Below are 13,495 nucleotides of genomic sequence, written 5' to 3'. Positions count from 1 at the left end.
CATTGAAAAATCCCTTCATTGAGAAATCCTTTCTTTGAGATCATACATTGAAAAAACCCTTCTTTGAAAAAGCCTTCATTTCCCTTCATTGAAAAATCCTTTCATTTGGAAATTCCTTCATTGATAAATCCCTTCATTTGAGAAAATCCCTTTCCAGCCAGGTTAAAAGTTGATTGGTCAAAGCAGTATCATTAAACGATTGATTCTGATTGATAGTGCTATGTGCCATGACCAACGTTGTCAAAACGCATGGCCTATGTTCATAACAAAAGATCCGCCACCGATCTTCTGAAGAAGGAAACAAAGTGCTAAAGCGATGAAAGACGAAGTCGAAGGCAAATTTGCTGCAAATTAACAAAGCTTATTGGGTGTTCAAAGGAGAGATGGAAGGACAGACATACCCTCAACCCATCAAATCAGATATGTGCAAGAAAATTTTCATTTGATCATGCAAATTTCCTTAGAAATTCGTGCAAATGGCGAAATGCAAGTCAGGCCCTCTTCTTTTACATTTAAAGCATTTTATCCCTACTTGTCCCCTTTGAACTATCAGAACAATAATTTTCGTTTGGCAACCCCTGAGAATTGCAAACCCCACGCTGGGGCAAATTCATTTTGAAAAGTGATCAGAAAGAAAAGGAGAACCCCACACTGGGGCAAATTTAGTTTTTGAAGGAAAATGCAAAAAGTGAGAAAAATGCAATGAAGAAAATGCAAAGAAAGAGAAAATCCAATCAAACTGGGGCAAATTTCCTCGGTTTCGTTCAAAATTAGAGATAATTTCAAAATGATGCAATCTCAGGTTATTTCACACCTTTCATCAAACCTGCTTTCAAGCCTCAACTTTTCTTGAAAAACACCCCACCTGACCTCATTACAAAAGCCCAAAGTCCTGGCTTTCGTCACTTGCTGCATTTCTATTAGGGATTTTGCTAATCAACTGGCAGGTGATGTCCATAATGCCTTCGTTTAAGTTTATAAGGGAAGCGCATTTTACTGATGCCAGCAATCTTCAACTTACATTCCTGAGTCGACTATGGTTGAGCTCTTCCATTGTTTCCTTAGGTGAAAACCCACAAGGGCACCTCAAGAGAAGGAAAAAAGAAAGAAGGAAAAGAGAAAAGAAAGAAAAAGAAAGAAAAAACCAACAAAAAAGGTGGGGGGCAACCTTGGTGAAAACCCGAAAGGGCGCCAAGGCAGGTTTTCTGCAATGAGAAAGCACAAAGAGGAACAGCTGGTGGTTTGGTCCATTTAGATTTCTCCTCATTTTTGTCATACCTCTGGCAACATTGAATTCCGGAACTAAGATATCCAAAAGCTTGAATAGGACATCCGTTGGCCAAAGCTGTGTCATTTTGGAAAAAACATTCTTTTGCACATACATTCTTAGGAAACTCATTTTTTTTCCAAATTACTTGTATTCATGACATTTTTGTAGAATTTAAGCACACATGGTTGTATGTGCATTCTTATTCATTTTTACATGACATGTGAATTTTCTTGCATACCTCATTTTTTATCGTCGAATTGTATAAATGACAATCCCTGTGATTTATTTCAAAAAGTATACTTGGATTCAGTCATCCTTTGGAAACAGTTGAAATCTAGCCAAGCCAGTTACACAAACTTCATAATATGGCAAAGCATATACCTGGTCAGTTTGAAAATCAGAAAAGCCTTAGGGCGGGGAATCCAACTCAATCGGCTGTCGTAGCAAAAGTTGATAATGGCATCGGAAGACTCATGTTTACACGATTCTCAAAGGAAAACGGATCAAATGATGGTGGCAATTTCTTTTCATTTGCAGAAAATTGCAGGCACAGATGAAAGTAGTCACACTTCGCACCGGAATCGATGTCGGAAAGAGTCCTCCGATGAACAAAGGTAGATCGAAAATGTTGCAAGCAAATTTGATCAAAAGGTGCAACAGCATGGCGATGCAAAGTCAACTTTGGACTCAAATTGCAAAAATTCACCATACTGGGGCAAATTAATTTTTTGGAAAGATTCTCAAAAGTCGCGAAAAGAAAAGAAAATCATCAATCAAAAAACAAATCAAGTTTCATCACGACAGGCTTGGGTTTAATCCCACTGTCCGATGGTCAAGGTTTTCATTTTCATTACTACTGGAACGTGGGTCAGTCCCGCCAGTAAGCATTTCATTTTCATCGCCGCTAGCCTTTGGGTTTGTCCCACTAGTGTGCCTTTTAATTGCATTTCCCACCAGCCGTTGGGTTTGTCCCACTGGTGAGCCTTTCATTTTCATCGCCGCCAGCCGTTGGGTTTGTCCCACTGGTGAGCCTTTCATTTTCATCGCCGCCAGCCGTTGGGTTTGTCCCACTAGTAAGCATTTCATTTTCATCGCCGCTAGCCGTTGGGTTTGTCCCACTAGTGTGCCTTTTAATTGCATTTCCCACCAGCCGTTGGGTTTGTCCCACTGGTGAGCCTTTGCCATTTTCATCGCCATTAGCCGTTGGGTTTGTCCCACTAGTGTGCCTTTCATTTGCATTCGCCACTAGCCGTTGGGTTTGTCCCACTAGTGAGCATTCCGTTTTCACAGCCACTGGAGCGTGAGGTTAGTCCCGCCAGTGAGCATTTCATTTGCATCACTAACAAACATGGGTCAGTCCCATTAACATTTCATTTCACTTCTTTCATTTACATCACCAGTAAACATGGGTCAATCCCACTAAGACTCCATCTCACTTCAATTCATAACTTTAAATTCTGTTCGGGCCAGTCCCGTTTAAATTCCTGTTCGGGTCAGTCCCGTTTAAATTCTGTTCGGGTCAGTCCCGTTTAAATTCTGTTCGGGTCAGTCCCGTTTAAATTCTGTTCGGGTCAGTCCCGTTTAAATTCCTGTTCGGGTGTTTTTAATTCTGTTCGGTCAGTCCCGTTTTATTTTTCATGTTCGGGTCAGTCCCGTTTTCATTCTATCGGGTCAGTCCGTTTTATTTTTCATGTCGGGTAGAATTCCTGTTCGTGGAATCTTTTGCAGCCCAATAACACAGGTAAGTATTTGTGTCTACTTCTTTGTCTCAAGTTTTTTCAAAACTCAGACAAAGAGGGGCAAACTGTAGACACCAAATTTTGGTGTAATTTCATTTACTATTTATTTTTTTAGTTTGTGCTCGTTTTATTCACTTTTTAGTTTTTAGTTTTTTTAGTTTTTTGTGTTATTATTATTATTTTTAAGTTTTAGCATAGAATTTCTCGAAAAGAAAAGAAAAGCATTCAAAAAATATGTTTTAATTGTTTTGATTTAAATACAATGTTTTCTTGGAAAAATGGAAAAATGAGAATGAAAATGAAAAATAAAAAAAAAAGAAAAAAAAGAAAATGGTTCACAAAAATACGTGCATTTCTTTTAAGTTCAATCTGTTGGCATTTTGTTTATTTATTTTGAAAGAGAAAAAAAAAAGGGAAAATGAAGAAAATTGAAAATGGCCATTTTTGTTGTTTTTATTTGTTTAATTTGTTTTTTTTAATTTGTTTTCATTATTATTATTATTATTTAGGTTTTGTTGTCAATTTTGTTAATTTGTTATTATTTATATGTTATCATTTTGGTATTAATAGTTTCGAAAAAAAAAAAAAAAAAAAAAGATGATACGCGGCTGCAAGCTGCGTTTTTACGCAGCTTGCAAACAAAGGATTTAGCGGCCCTTAGCTGCAAATATGGCAAGAGGGCTGAGTTGTTTTAGGGTTGGTTTTGCTGATATAAATGGACAGAGGAAGGATAGCCGCAAAAGGGGAGTGAAGGTCGACAACAGCAAAGAAAAAGAAAAGCTACGGAGAGTTTCTGAGGAAGAAAACCGAGAGGAAGAGAGGTTGCATTTTTGGGGCAGCAGCCGACAGGGGGAGCATACAGAGAGAGAGTACGTGACGGCTGCAAGCAAAAAGAAAGATCAGAAACAAGCAAAAGGAAAAGAGAGAAAACAGCGGCCGAGAGAGAGGAGAGAGTCGGGGAGAGAGTAAAACATCAAAGAGAAAGGAAAGGCTAGGAGAGAGTGAAGATGGCGGCTGTCTAGAAAGAAAATACAAAGCAAACAAAAACAGCGAGAGGAGACGGAAAGGGAGGATGACTGCGAGGTTTTGAGATAGAAAGGGAGAGTTGCGGCTGAGCAGGGAAAAACCCAGAGAAGAATAAGCAAGGGAGACATCGCACAAAATTGAGAAGACAGCCGCAGGAAAAGGTGAAACATTTTTCCAGTTTCATTTGGCCCTCCCTGAAGCTTGTCGCGCCGCCATTCAGACGCTATTCTGCAATCCGAAGGAGTAAAGGTAGCCTTTCTTTAGCCTTCCCTGTCCATACATCAGTGAAGTTTCTCATGCTTGTTTCTTGCTTGATTGACTGCCCTAAAGTAGCAATCTTGAACCAAAAGAGTCCGTCTTATGCATTCTTTGTGTGCAAAAAGGGAAAATACAGCAAAAGAGCCATGACAGATTATGTTTCTTTTCTTTTGTTGTTCTAATGTTTTGATTGGTCGCTGCTTTCCCTGTCTTTGTTGTTTGTTGGATGTCCAGTTCTAGTGTTAGGAAAAAAACAAGTTGCGAGTTTTGACTGGGATTTGGTTTGCACTGTTATACGTTTGATAAAGAACCCAGAAAATTGCTGAAAGTTCTTGCCAAAATTTTACACGCCCGGATGATTGAAATTATGTGATTAAGGCTTGATGTCTAAATCAGATTTTAGTCGTGTGGAACTTGCACACTTACACTAAAAACCAGGAAATAAAGGCTGATTGTTTGAGATGGGGAAGGAGAATGGACTACACACTTGATGTTCTTTTGTCTGTTCGAGTCGACGTTTTGAAGAGCTGGAATGTTTACTTGGGTTCCATTTGATTAGTTTCAAGTATTCATGTTTTGTTCAGAGGTGTTGAGTAATGGTTTGATGGGATTTGTTTCAAAGCTGTTATGTGATTTCTTTGTTTGCCGAGAGTCTGCATGTTATAGAGGAAAGTTGCAGCAAGTTTGTAAATGAAAATTGCAGCAAATTCTCGAAAAGTTTGCATGTTGGATGATGGATTTTATGGGATTTCATTGTTTAAGTTCAAAGTTTGATGCCGGGTTCAGCTTTTGGTTAACATTTTCTGCTTTGAACAAAGCTGTGTTTTGGGTTTGAAATCTTGAGTTAGGAAACAAGAATGCAGCAGGGTTCATTTTCGGTTGATGAAGCTATACGAAATTGTTTATTTTTCCTCATAACTTTCATAGGAACTTGCATGACATGCTTTCTAAGAATTCATTTGTTAATAGGTAATGGGTTGTGTTTAGCTAAGTCCAGCTCATAAGTGTTGTGTGAACTTTTGTTTGCCGAAAGTTGCTTGGAGCTGCAGAAAGTTCCCATGTTTTGCGTCATTTCTGTTCTGTTTACTCGTTTGAATGTTGAAGCTGGATGTTGTTTGTTTAACTCAAGGTTTATACATTGGTTTGAGAGAGTTTGGTTGAGATTTGTGTTAGTCTTTTGTTGAAATCTGTGATCGGAGACAAAGTGCAGCAAACGTTCAATTGGTTTCATCAGAAAGCTTCAGTGTTGCAGAAACTTCTCTTCCGCAAAGCTTGCATGCATGAAAATGATTTTTAAAATTTCACTTTGACCCCCCAAGTCTCCTTTTGTTGCATTGTGCCCCAAGTACATTCCAATTTCTTGCAATTGAGTCCTAAATTAATTGCAATTGGAACCATGACATGACTCTCTCTTTGCTTTTGGACCCTTGAATTTCCTAAAATGTTTGAATTGGGTTTGGGTGATTGATTAATATTGCAATTGGGTCCTTAATAGTTGCTATTTTTGGGAATTTGATGGATCATTCCACTTTCTTGGTAATTATGCACTGTGTGATTTCATTTGAGTTGCAATTAAGGGAATTTTGGTGATTTTCCTTATACCTTACTATTCAATTGGTGCCTTGACCCCTTTTTTGTTTTGAAGCCATTTTTCCATCATTTGCTTACCATTGCGATGAGGTATAACTTTCTTTTATCTTTGTTTGTCTCTCTTATATGATCCAAGGTGCTAAGTGAATTGCATGTCTACTTTGCTTTCTTTACATTTCTTTAATTCCTTTCATTCCTTTCATTTACTTTTGCTTTATTAAGTTATTCTTTTAATGGGGTATGTGTACACCTCTTGGCTTGTAATAGATAGGGCGTAGCAAGTAATTTGGTCCATTTTCCCTTTCCCTTTTGTTTTAGTTAGCAAATGTAATGGTTGCATGCCTATGTGTTATATGTTAAATGCTTTATTAGGATTTTGCATCTAGTCAAGCATGCTAAATGTTATGTGCTATGTGTTTATAAGTGATTCGCATGTCTACTCGCTTTTTGTAGTGGGGATGAATGGAATGGATGAATGTACGTCACCACACTAGTCCAACGCTAGTTGTGGCTTCTTTTATCGTTTCCACTAGTCCAACGCTAGTCGGAATTCATAGGAGGGGCTAGTCCAATGCTAGACCCAATAGGTTTTTTTCCTTTTTCTCATTAAGTGCATGATCACCACATATCACGCATTTTTCATTAGTTTTATCATTTGGTATGTTCCTCAAACCCCCTCCCCTTCACTTTAGGACTTGCATCTCATGCTAGTTAGGGTTCATTTGCGTGGAAATCCCCTTAAATATGGGATATAGACGAGTGTGGCTTTTTCTAAGCCTTAGCACGCTTGTATCCTCTCTATCAAAGGGCAAATTGAGTCACGATTTAGGTCTCCCCGTACCCATTATGCATGAATTCCCTAGGTTCATGCATCCATTCTATCATTACACTTTCATTTTCTCCCCTCATTTGCACATGTACACATTTTATCCCTTCACTTGCACACGAACATTTCTCCTCTCATTTGCACACGTACACCTTTATCCCTTCACTTGCCCACTTTCACTTTTGTCTCATTTGCACACATGCACCTTTTATCCCTTCACTTGCACACTTTCACTTTTGTCATTTGCACACATGCACCTTTTTATCCCTTCACTTGCACACAAACACTTGTAAATACATTTGCACACCTCCACTTACATCCTATTATTTTTATTATTTTTCTCACTTCACATACCTTCACATGGCATACATGCATTCCATTCATTTGCATCCCACTCGCATTATTCGTGACTTCTTCAAAGGATCGTTATTGGGCTTCACAATTAATGTGATTGGCACCACCCAACCTTTGAAGAGAAATTTCCCCCAATACCCCTAGGTCTAGGGTTTGCGTTCATGTAGTGCATCCAAATGTAATAAATTCTTTGGTTAAAACAAGAAAATCTTTGATTAAATCAACGCAACTAGCCTTGGCTAGGTCGAAGGGGTGCCTTGGATTTTTATCCTTGCCTTCCCCTTCGTCAAATGTGACTCCCGAACCTTTTTCATTGGTTTATGTGGACTAGGAGTCGTTTAAAAGGGGTTTCTTATAACTTTTCCTAAAAAATTCATTTTTAGGTGACTTGGTACACCTTAACTCATTACCAAGTGGCGACTCCCATTTTTTTCAAAAACCCTTTTTAAACTATAATTTTGGGTCAAATCGTCGCATTTTCAAACCCCCATTTAGACCCATTTTTTCTTTTAAATCACGATTCATTTTCCAATCACAAAAATACATTTTTTAAACTATTTATTTATTTATCAAAAAATGGGGCGCGACACGTAGAAAACATGCCATTAAAGGAAATAAAACCCTCGGAAAAGATTAGGGTTTTTATGGGTTCTCACAAATTGAATTTGAGACAGAGGCGATGGGTAGAATTTTTAGAGGATTATGATTGTTCGATTAACTACCACCCAGGAAAAGCCAACGTGGTAGCAGACGCTCTAAGTAGAAAGGCCCAAGTAGCAGGGTTAATGATTAAAGAATGGGACATGTTATAAGAGGTTAGTAGTTGGAACCCTCGCTTGGAGAAACTGAAGATTTTATTTGGGAACTTGACATTAAAGTCACCATTATTAGAGCGTATTAAGGAAGCCCAGAAAACGGACCCTACAATCCAGAAGAATGTAGAGAAAGTGCAAAAAGGGGAAACCCTAGATTTTAAATTAGGGTCTGAAGGAGTGTTGAGATTTCGAGATCGAATTGCAGTTTCGGCTGATGAAAGATTAAGGAGAGAAATTCTAGAAGAATCACATCGATCGAGGTATACTATACATCCAGGAGTGAATAAGATGTATCACGATGTGAAGGGGTTATACTGGTGGGACGGTTTGAAAAAGGACGTGGCGGAATTTGTACAGAAATGTTTGATCTGCCAACAAGTAAAAGCTGAGCATCAGAAACCCTCTAGTCTGTTGCAACCTCTAGAAATTCCCGAATGGAAATGGGAACACATAATGATGGATTTTGTAACGGGGTTGCCTCGAAGTCAAAGAGGATTTGATGCAATTTGGGTGATAGTTGACCGGCTTACTAAGTCCGCACATTTTCTACCTGTGAGCATGAGCTTTTCTTTGGAGAAATTGGCCAAGTTGTACACAGAAGAGATCATGAGATTGCATGGTATTCCTATAAGCATTGTATCTGATCGAGATCCAAGATTTGTCTCACGTTTCTGGCAGAAGTTTCAAGAGTCATTGGGGACCAAGTTGAAATTTAGTACTGCGTATCATCCCCAAACCGACGGACAGTCAGAAAGGACAATTCAAACTTTGGAGGATCTGCTGAGGTCGTGTATATTGGATTTTGGAGGTAAATGGAGCCAGTATATAACCTTAGTAGAATTTGCATATAATAACAGCTATCACGCCTCGATTCAAATGGCACCTTATGAAGCATTGTATGGGAGAAGGTGTCGATCTCCGATTCATTGGGATGAAGTAGGAGAGAAGAAAATTGTAGATCCAACAGCTATACCTTGGATGGAAGAAGCTCAAGAAAAAGTGAAGCTAATTGGAGAAAGACTTCAAGTTGCCCAGAGTCGACAAAAGAGCTACGCCGACACAAGGAGAAAAGATTTGGAATTCGAAGTAGGAGACCAAGTTTTCCTAAGAGTTAAACCCTTGAAGAGCGGAGTAGTATCCAAGAAGGGTAAGAAACTGAAGCCGAGGTATATCGGACTCTTCGAAATTTTGAAACGGATCGGGAAAGTAGCGTATCAGTTGAAGTTGCCTGCAAGCATGGCCAAGGTTCACGATATATTTCATGTCTCCATGCTTAGGAAATATCACCCCGACCCAAGCCATGAGTTGCAATTGGAAGAAATTGAGGTGGACGAATCGTTAACTTATGAAGAAAGACCAGTCAAAATTTTGGAAAGAGAAGTGAAGGAATTGAGAAATAAGAAAATTCCTTTGGTGAAGATTCTATGGAGAAATCATGGCTTAGAGGAGGCAACTTGGGAATTAAAAGAGGAAATGCAGAAAAAGTACCCCGACCTATTTCTTTAGAAGGTAAGAATTTTGAGGACAAAATTCATTTTAAGGAGGGGAGGATGTGAAAACCTCGAAAAAATAAATATAGATATCAATGCATATTGCATTTGCACTTTTGATTCTTTAATAAATTCTAGCATTACTTATACTTATTTTAAATAGGTGCGTAAAAACAATTTTTATGTGATAAACAATATAATTGTGCTAAAATATTAAATTACTTGTTTTGTTAAGTTAAATTAATATTTCTTGAGTTAGATTAATTTTATTGCCTTACTATAAATTCTTTGAATTCCGATAGCTAATTTTAAGTGTGCATAATGTTAAGTGTTAACCGGAACCTTAGCCCTAAGACGAAGTCGATAAATTTTAGAATAAGATTTGTTACAAGTACACTTAGTATACGTAGGACGTTAAAATTTCGATAATTGAACTCTTGTGAGATTAGTATATTATTAGGCATTCAAATCACATTTGGGGTAAATTGTGGAATTAGATTAAGAATGAGGATTTAAGTGGATATTCGGAGAAGATGTGAAAAGACCAAATTAACCCTCCACCATTTCAAAATTTACCATGCAACCATCAAAACTCCCTCGGCCAACCATAAAAGCACCAACATTTCCATTCGGCCGAATGCAAACCTTTCTCCTCTCAAACACTCAATCACTCCTTCAACCGCGAACCACTTCCTCTCCACTACCTCAGCCTCAACCACAACCACAACTATCCCACACCATTCTCCCTTACCTCGTGATCATCGACCAAGAGAGAGAGCTGCATTCTGCAAGCCGAGAGGAGAGAAACGGAAGGAAGCCGTGCGAGTTGCGAGCTGCAACTTTTCTGTTCTGTCCGAGAAGGTGAAGCGAGAGGGAGAAAAGAGAGAGAGAGGCAGTGCATGAGTTCCATTCTTTCTCTTCACCCTCAACCAGCTGCAATCACTCCTAACCGCAACACCACAGCTGCACCACCGCAACCAGGACCACCACATCCAGTTTGCGAGCGAGCCGAGAGGGAAAGAAAACTTCAGTTCTGTCGCGTGAGTGAGCTTCACTGTGAGGTAATTTCTGGACTGAGATACGTTGATCAAGGGTAAATTAAGCTATTTATGTCCATGCATGTGAAGTCTAGGTGTTCGGATGATGAAATCAAAGCATGAGAAAAATCTGATTAGGAAGAAAATGGAATTGCCGAGAAGCTGAAACGAAAATGCAGCTTTAATTCTGTCTCTTTGTAGTAATCTGAGCTTATAAACGTGATTAACTAACTAAGAATTAGGTGATTAAGCTTTGCATGAAGTTCATTAGTTCGGCTAAGCAAGAAAAAAAAATGAAACAGAAAACTGCTACATGCAAGTTCATCCGAGGGTAGTGAACAGAATTTCTGGAATTGTGGATGATTATAGTTGCTGACCGAACTTGATTTGAACTGGAAATGATAAGTAATTTCATTAAGTAGCCTTGCATGTTAGTTTTGGGTACTTAACACAATGATTCAGCCGAGGAAAAGTTTGGATTTTATGACCAATTAGCTGCTGGAAATTTTTGGTGGTAGCCGAGAGTTGAGTTGGAATTTCAGCTTGCTTCTGAAATTTTTCCTTGGAGCATAATGGTTGGAAATGCCTGAAATATGTTGTTTTAAGTCTTGTAAGATATTCAGTTGTGAAACACTTGATCTGCTGGTAGAATTGGCCAAAAATGTTGAAACATAGCTGCTGAAATTTTTTTCAGTTTAACCGAGGGAAGAAGAAAGAATTTTTCTAGATTTCTTTTGTGAATTTTGGGTTCAAAATTGTTACATTAAAGTTTGATTCACTGTGAAATGTCATATTATTGTTGATGGCACTTCAGAATATATTAAGATGGTCATGCATGTGAAATTTTGGGGAGACAATTTGGTTTTATGGCTGAAATGTTAAGATAGAAGTTACTTGGTGGATAAACCCCTTGCGGTTTAGTCGATGGAATTTCTTGGCATTGGAACAGATACTTTGGAATATAAATTGCTGGAAAATGTTTAATCTGCATTTGTGTACGTGTAATGAGATTATTGGTGGCAATCTTGGATAAGAGGTTGTTGCAAATCTTGTCCTTGGTTTCAAATACATGTTAGTGACTTTAAACATTTGAAATTTTGGCTAAATTGTGTAAGAAATAATTGTTGGATACCAAGAGCTAATGATTGATGAAGCCTTGGTCGTTTGAATACATTTTACAAAAGTTGGAATCTTGATGGGATTGTGTTGGATGCCTTGGACTTATTTTGTTCAAATTCCGATTTGAAATGGATTTATTGAGACCTAGGGCTAATGATTGATGAAGTCCTAGCGAGATTGCTGTTTGAAATATAATGTTGCTGTAGTGGCCAACTGGGATACAATGTGCGTGTGAACTGAAATCGTGAAGTCCATTTTGGTCCTGTGAACTTGAGTATTTTTAAATCAAGCTACGTGAATATATTTTACCCTAGTATTGAACTACAAAATTTAGTATAGCACGATAATGTTAGAAATTCAAGTGTCGGGAATTTTTAAAACCTTGCAGACTAGTTATTTCTTTCTTTGGCTTAAACTAGCCTTATTATTTCTAGAAAATGATTGCACTAGTTTTTAAAACCCTAGGTATTATTTTCTTTTCTTAAAAAATTGTCCCTGGCTAGTTGTTCTAGAGGGAAATTGTAAAAAACACGAGATTTTAATAATTTTAACTAAAAAGCATAGAAAACTTGCTCGGCAAGAAAACTTACTTCAAGTAAATTAGAGTTAGTTGAACCTCTAGAAAGAAAAGTATTTTTAAGGAAACTATATGAAATATTTTACTACTTTTACTAGTTTTAACTTTAAGTGGATTGTCGATTTATTTCGAGAAAATAAACTAGTCATATACTAGATAATTTTTTTTATATACGTAAACCAAGAACTTGTATAGTAAAACTTATAGTTTTAAAACTTGGTTTTCTAGGATTTAGCGAGGATGCGGATTTCGATTCCCAGCTTGACCTGTGACTTCACTTTTGGTGAGTGTCCCTGCTTGTTCTATGCTTATTTGGTTAAAGTGCTTTCTTGACTCGATACGTGATAATTTGGAAAATGGTTTCTGATCCATCGAAGTGAGCAGTGTGTACTTTATCACACTAGCTTTTCGAGTGGTGACTTGCTTGAAATATTTTTGTGAATATCTTGCTCGCACTTGCTAAGTACTGAGTAAGGGAATGTACCACACCTGCGGGTGGGAGGGCCTCTTATCCTATCTCAAGTACTAAATCACCAGGCAGGGGAATGTACCACACCTTAGGGTGGGAGGGCCTCTTATCCTGACCTGGTAACTACGCGTTGTGACGTCGTTGGGTGAATCCCTCGACTAGTTTATAAAAAGGTATACTCGAGTATTACCACTCTCATTCGTGATTGGCGTTCGGGCCCGGTAAAGGGGTATGATTGGTGGTCGGAGTTAAGAAAAAGAAAAAAAATGAAAAGATCTACATGGACCGTAAGTAGTGAAAGTTGACGGAGGGTCAACTACGGTAAATTTTGATCAAGCGTGGAGAATGGCTCCTGAGAGCCCCTGTATCCTACCTTGTGCTGTCATACGCTTTCATAATTGTTTAATTTTGTTGAAATTATTACTCGCTGTTTGATTTATGTGATTGCATGTTTCGGGGCACCACTGAGCTTTAGCTCACCCCACGTTATTTGTTTTCCTTGACAGGTCCTGGCACTTGAGAAAGATTTGAACTCTACTTTTACTTTGTATGGTTGTAATTCGTACTAAACAATGTAGCTTTTGTTTAGGGTTGCCACTTGAAGCTGGAAAAGTGCAAACCCTAGATTGGTTATGTGGCTTGTATGAATTTGTTACTTGGCTTGTACGAATGTATTTGAATTGTATGTTTTGTTTCATGGTTTGTAATCGGGAAGGTATCCTAAGAATCGACGATTAGCTATCTTATAGTGCTGTTATCTTTGAAGTTAATGTGGTTTTAGTTATTGGCCTATTTGGGGTGAAACGATGTTGTAATAGATTAGGTTATACTTCAGAAGGATTTTACTAGCTTGCTTGCGTGAGTCCTGGCGAGAGCTAGGCAGACGGCCCGCCAACCCTCTGGTTCGCCTTAGGGGGAAGTGGGG

The sequence above is a fragment of the Coffea eugenioides genome, chromosome 4 (genome assembly GCF_003713205.1).
Source record: "Coffea eugenioides isolate CCC68of chromosome 4, Ceug_1.0, whole genome shotgun sequence".
Lineage (NCBI taxonomy): Eukaryota > Viridiplantae > Streptophyta > Magnoliopsida > Gentianales > Rubiaceae > Coffea > Coffea eugenioides.
Note: the sequence above shows the minus strand (reverse complement) of the source record.